General features: G+C 43.9%; 1 pseudogene; it reads right to left on the bottom strand.

The window, feature by feature from the left end:
* Positions 1–2765: 2765 nt before the first annotated feature.
* LOC120858904 lies at positions 2766–4111 on the bottom strand (annotated as a pseudogene).
* Between the last annotated feature and the right edge of the window lie 3023 nt (positions 4112–7134).

Below are 7134 nucleotides of genomic sequence, written 5' to 3'. Positions count from 1 at the left end.
GCACACTATTGGTGGTTATTTAAATTGGTGCAGCCACTATGGAAAACATTACAGTGGTTCTTAGAAAAAATAAAACAGAACTGCCATATTATCCAACAATCTCATTTCCATGTATATGTCTGAAGGAAATAAAATTGTATCTGCAGCCCATATTCATTGTAGCATTATTCAGAGTAGTCATGACATGGTAACAACCTAAGCATCCATTGATAAATGAACAGTTGAAAAATGTGATATCTAGATCAAAGTCTATATGTCTATCTATCTATATATATCTTTGACTTTGGTACGACATACAATAAACACATGCCACATTAAAGTTAATTTCTTTCTGTCTTCCAAATGAAAATTTAAGGGTTACATCTGATTTGATGATTGGTATTATTTTCCTACTCAGCCTGGTTCTTATTTTCTAATTCTGCAATGTTAAATAAAAAGAGATTCTTGTCTCAAAAAAAAAAAAAAAAGAGCTTGAAGATGGACTGAATTGCTGCAATCTCATGATGAAACTTGAACTGATGAGGGATTGCTTCTTACAATGTAGAAAGAAGGTGCTTGATTGAGATGGAGACTGCTGAAGATATTGAGAAGATTGTTGAAATGAAAACAAAGGATCTAGAAGATGACATAAACTTAGTTGATAAAGCAGCAACATGTTTGAGAGGTGGACTCTACTTTTCAAAGAAGTTGTACTGTGGGTAAAATACTATCAAACAGCATAGCATGCTACCAAAAAATCGTTCAAGAAAGGAAGAGTCAGTCACTGCTGCAAACTTCATTGATGTCTTTATCACCACTACCCCACCCTTTAGCAACTGCCATCCTGATAGCCAACAGACATCAACATGGAGGCACAATCCTCCACTGACAAAAAGATTACCACTCACTGAAAGTTCAGATAATGGTTGACAGTTTTTAACAATAAAGTATTTTTAAATTAAGCCATGAAATTAAAAGACGCTTACTCCTTGGAAGGAAAGGTATAACCATCCTAGATAGCATATTCAAAAGCAGAGACATTACTTTGCTAAAAAAGGTCCATCTAGTCAAGGCTATGGTCTTTCCAGTGGTCATGTATGGATGTGAGTTGAACTGTGAAGAAAGCTGGGCACTGAAGAATTGATGTTTTGGAACTGTGGTGTTGGAGAAGACTCTTGAGAGTCCCTAGGACTGCAAGGAGATCCAACCAGTCCATTCTAAAGATCAGTCCTGAGCGTTCATTGGAAGGACTGCTGTTGAAGCTGAAACTCCATACTTTGGCCACCTCATGCGAAGAGTTGACTCATTGGAAAAGACTCTGATGCTGGGAAGGATTGGGGGCAGGAGAAGGGGACGACAGAAGATGAAATGGCTGGATGGCATCACTGATTCAATGGACATGAGTTTGGGTGAACTCTGGGAGTTGGTGATGGACAGGGAGGCCTGGCGTGCTGCTATTCATGGGGTCGCAATGAGTCGGACATGACTGAGCGACTGAACTGAACTGAACTGATGTCCATTTTTAGACATAATGCTATGGCACACTTAATAGACTACAGTACAGTGTGAGTGAGTGAGTGAGTGAAGTCGCTCAGTCGTGTCCAACTCTTTGCAACCCCATGGACACCAGGCTCCTCCGTCCATGGGATTTTCTAGGCAAGAGTACTGGAGTGGGTTGCCTTTTCCTTCTCCAGGGAACTTCCCAACCCAGGGATCAAACCCAGGTCTCCCACATTGTAGACAGACGCTTTACCATCTGAGCCACCAGGGAAGTCGCAGTACAGTGTTAACATAGTTTTTGTATGCACTGGGAAGCCAAAATCCATTTGACTCACTTTGTGGCAATACACCCTTTATTGTAGTGACCTGGAACTAGACCCATAATATCTCCAAGGGATGGTTGTATTTGTTAGCTTTTCTTTAAAAAGTTTTTACCTATGAACATATACACTTTTAAAATTATTTTTAATTGGAGGATAATTGTTTTACAATGTCATGTTGGCTTCTGCTGCACAACAATGTGAATCAACCATGAGTATACTCTCCTCTCTCTTGAGTCTCCTCCTACCCCCCTCATCCCACCCCTCCAGGCTGTCAGAGAGCACTGAGCTGAGATCCTTGTGTTAAACAGCAACTTCCCACCAGCTATCTATTTTACACATGGTACAAATGACAACCCACTGCAGTGTTCTTGCCTTGAGAATCCCAGAGACAGGGGAGCCTGATGGGCTGCCGTCTATGGGGTCGCACAGGGTCAGACATGACTGAAGTGACTTAGCAGCAGCAGCAGCAGCAGTGTATATATGTCAATGCTACTCACAATTTGCCCCACCCTCTCTGTCCCCTGCTCTGTCCACAAGTCTGTTCAATTTTTTTTATTATTATTCTCTTAATATTTTATTTTGATGTTTGGAACTCTTGATGCAGCATTCTAGAGCAACGACCTGAACAGGACCTCCTGTGCCCAAGGGACTGGTAAAGGAAACAGATCTATTTATTCTTTGTGATTTGATGCACAGATGAAAAACTTAACACACAATAACAGAAGCTGGTGGTTAATAAATCACATGTTAGTCTCTTTCAGCGCTTGCGCAAGCAGACAGCATCTTCAGTTTCCCCATGTCTCGACTTCTAGCTCTTTTGTAGTTGTAACACTGCAACGTCAATGATGCATATGTCCAGAATCAGTTAAAAAGACTGTCAAATTCCTTTTCTCATAGTTCATTTATTTTTCACTGTCTCTTGGTCCCAGGTGTATCTGAATGGTTACCTTTCGTCACTTGCTGCTATTGCTCGTTGGGGTGCTCTCCATTGTCTCCGTATTTTGTGGGTGGGTTGGGAGAGGGAGCTTGAGAGGGATGTGCCACTGTGGGGAGGTTGTGGATCACCAGGATGCCTCTGGGGATGATCCCTTCCTTGGCAGCAGGAAGTCCTCCCAGAGCCACGCCCATAATGCCTGGCGGGTATCTGTATGTGGCACCATTCAGCTCTGGATGAATTGTTTGCTGATCTATTACTGACCAGGGAGCTGTTGTGACAAAGAGTTCCTTGTTCACACAGTTTATTAAGCTCTCTCTCTGGGATGTGACCTGTGATAGCCCGTCAGATCTCAATGGCAGCTGCCTCCCTCATTTCCAAGGAGGCTTGCTCACTATACCAGGCTGTGTGGGGAGTACAGATGAGATTTGGTGCATCTTTCAAGGGACCCTGAGCAAAGCTGAAAGGCTCCGACTTGTGCACGTCAAGGGCCGCCCCTCATATCCTTCCTTCTTTGAGGGCTTTGGCTAAGGCTTTCTCATCCACCAGTCTGCCGCAGGCTGCGATCACTAGGAAGGCGCCTTGCCTCATCTGCTTTATAGTGAAGTCACTGATGTGGTGGTTATGTTCGTTGAGATTGCAAGGCAGGGAGACACAGTAGCTCTGGAACTGCAGGGTATAGACTGTCTACACGCCCAGGGACCGCTCCGTCCCATCCTACAAGTAGGGGTTATAAAATAGGACGCTGAATCCAAAGGCCTTGGCTCGAACCGCAACTGCCTGCCCCATTGCGACCGAAGCCAATGAGGCCCAGTGTCACCCCGCGGATGTGCGCCCCCCGCCCCCCACCCGAGGCAGCCTCCCAGATCTGCTGGACACTCTGCACCCGCGCGCCTTCACGCAACGCCTGGTACAGCCAGGTAGGTGTTCCACCCGTACAGATTAAGGATGTGGATGTGGCAGACGGTTGAGACCCCTGTCTCTTCCACTGCTGCGGACAGGATGTTGCACACTGCGATCCCGAGTTCACCTGCAGCCTTGACGTCGACGTAGTCGTAGCCGCTGCCTATGCACACAATCACTCTCAGGGCCTTGAACTTCCCCAGGTCCTCCCTGGTGAACATGATGGTGCGATATGTCATGGCGCCAACCGCCTCGTTTAAAACCTTCTTGTGGATCTCCTGAGTGAACTGTGCATCGCAGAAGGCCACGGTGGCCAGGTCCTTCAGCATGGGCATTTCCACTGGGTGCAGTCTCTGCCGGCCAGCAGTGCCACCACGGGGCAGGGGTGCAGGGGGCTGTTCTGGGGGCGGATACCTTCGCAAATTCTGTCCAATCGCTGTCGCTTGACTTTATACTTATCTACAAGGGTCATTCTTTATCGAGCTTTGCATCTCCCTGATTCAAAAGGCAAAGCCGTCCTGGAAGAACTTAGGGGCCCTTGCAGGAATCTGCGGGCGTTACGCCACTATGTGCCCAACATAAATTTGTCCACAAACTCTGTAGTTCACACGATGGGCTGTCTGTCTTTTTAAAGAGAATCCAGCTTCATTCGTTCAAAACCGTTTAAGGCGATGAAACCATAGTCCTGGGCAGCCGGCATCCGCCTCACAGGGCTTCCACATGGGAGGCGCTGGGCGGCTGCAGCTGTGCGGTGCTCCAGTCAGCACGGCGTGGCTCCCGACTCCATCCCTCGCTCCTCAGGCTTACCGCCTGCTCCTCTGGGCCGCTTCCTGGCCACCTTAAAATGAGCCCCAAGTCTGTTCTTTATGTCTGCGTCTCTTCCTATCCTGCAGATAGCTTCATTGGTACCATTTTTCTAGATTCCATATATATGTGTTAATTATACAATTTTTGTTTTTTCCAACTTACTTCTGTATAATAACTTATACAACTTGTTATACAACTTCTGTATAACAACTTACTCTGTATAACAGACTCTACATCAATCCACCTCACAACTGACCAAATTCATTCCTTTTTATGACTGAGTGATATTTCACTATATATGTATATATATACCTATATACCACAACGTTGTTATCCATTCATCTGTTGATGGACATCTACTTGTTAGCTTTTTAAAATAGACATATTGTTTTTATTTATTTTCTTATTTAAATAAATATATATTTTATACCTAATTTTAGATTTTTAAGTTTGCTTTTTTTCCCCTAAAGTGCCAACAAACTGCATACGCTTTTGGTTCCATGAAACCTATATCTTTCCTACCTCTATTATATTACCCATTAGAGACACTAAAGATGTTGGTCCACACTAAAATCATCTTTCTGGAAGGACATATTTAGGGCCTTTCCTGAGTGGCTTCGGGCCCCGAAGGACCCGAAATGTGAATATATGAAAATAAGCCTTCATCTGTGGAATTTTAATCCCCTGCTGACAAAGCTGCATATATTGTCCTTCAACTCTCTTCTCATATGAACACTTCTCTCATCTTCCTTTTTCATTTGTGTGGCTTCATCCTAGTCTTCCAGTTGATAACATTTGATTCAGTGTTTTTAGATCCCACCATGTGACTTTTCCTCCTCCAAGAGGTCACATGCCTGACTCCCAGCCACCCCTGCACAAAGGTCCCAAAACTGCTCATGAAACATGGTTTCATACTCCAAGTTCTAAATAAATAGCTAATAGAACCCTTCATCCTGCTTCTTTGCTAGCTACTGCTATGAGGGACTCATGTGATCTTGTTGTCTATCCCCACGAGAGCAAGGAAGTCTATACAAATCCTGTTTCTCCACAGGGCATCCTGAGAAAGAAGAGAAACCTCTTCTATCAAAATTTGGAACTGGGATCTCAAACACTTAGAACAATGTTCTCTGCTGGACTTGACCCATGGAATCATAACAAAGAGAGAAATAGTGTTTATTTAACTCAATTACTGCCTGGTTTAAATGGTTTTCTGTGAGTGAACAGGAAAATTAACCACCATTCTCAACATTGTTTTTAAGGCAAATTGTGCTCTTACATTACAAATAACTGGCTTTATAAATGATGGTTGGAGCACAAACTGTTGGTGCGTTGAGTAAACAAACTATTTATTTTCAGTTTGTGAAGTTACATTCTTCCACTATTTCTGTAATTGTAGCTGGTTGCAGCATAAAGCAGCAGACGATTGACCACCCAGGTGTCACTCTGGCTAATTATTAAAATGAAGCCGGGTACATGGTATTTACCATCCTTCACCGCCTTTATTTCTCTTTTAAAGTACAGAGCCGACAAGATTCACTTAATTTCTGCAAAAAGGTTTGTAATAAAGAAGAACCTTTGTGTTCTGTTATATGTTGATCACTAAAGCGATGGTGCCTGTAAGTTTAAATTATACACAATGGTCCACCTCTGGGAACACTGCCTCCCAGGTAAGGAGCATTGTACCTTTTGCTCACAGCAAACATCCAAGTAGACCAGGCCTACTTGGAAATGAATACAGGAAGGAAGAAATTAACACATCCTCTCTGGAGACTGACCAGAAGCAGGAAATGTTTGACTTTACTTTTTCCCCTTTTAGTATAAAAGAAGCTGAATTCTAATTAGGCAAGATAGTTCTTTGGGACACAAAGATCTGCCTGCTTTCTGAATCAAGTCGCGATTCCTTGCCCAAACAGCTCCTCTCTAGATTTACTGGCCGGCTGTGTGCCTTGCAGAACGGTTTGGACTTGATAGGTTCAGAAGTTGCAAAAACTTTCATTTCCTTTTTGCTGCTGTGGTCTCTGGGGATCACCCATTGCATTTTGTTTGAAGTGAAAGTGAAAGTGTTAGTTGCTCAGTTGTGTCTGACTCTTTACGACCCCATGGACTGTAGCCTGCCAGGCTCCTCTATCCATGGGATTCTCCAGGCAAGAATACTAGAATGGGTAGCCATTCCCTTCTCCAAAGCATCTTCCCAACCCAGGGATCAAACCCTGATCTCCTGCAGTGCCAGAAGATTCTTTACCATCTGAGTCACTAAGGAAGCCCAGGTTTTTTTTTGTTTAATGTTGCCCTAACCTGAGATTCAGTGCAGTAGCTCAGTGGAAGATCCAGGCCTGACCTGAGGCAGAAGGACAGAGACCACAACTTTCAGCACATTGCATGAGTCTCTATTCAAGTCATCTAAAGCTGCCTTGAGCTGCTCCAGTTCCTCACAGCCCATTAGTTTTCATTCAAGTTTGTAGAACTAAGCCTTATGATGACGTCTAGTGCAGTGCCACACAAAGCATGATCCTCGTATCAGCAGCGGTTTGCAAGCTGTTACCAGTCAAGGACAAAAGAAATATAGAAATCAAGAGAATGTTTTTAAAACAAAACCTTGTACAGTCAGCTGACATTGCTGTGCAACATCACATCTAAGTATATTATCACTCATTTCATTGGACAGGAAACACCCACTTTGGTTGTTAT

This window comes from Oryx dammah, unplaced genomic scaffold, assembly GCF_014754425.2.
Source record: "Oryx dammah isolate SB20612 unplaced genomic scaffold, SCBI_Odam_1.1 HiC_scaffold_29, whole genome shotgun sequence".
Taxonomy (NCBI): Eukaryota; Metazoa; Chordata; class Mammalia; order Artiodactyla; family Bovidae; genus Oryx; species Oryx dammah.
Note: the sequence above shows the minus strand (reverse complement) of the source record. Positions and strands in the feature narration are given on the sequence as shown.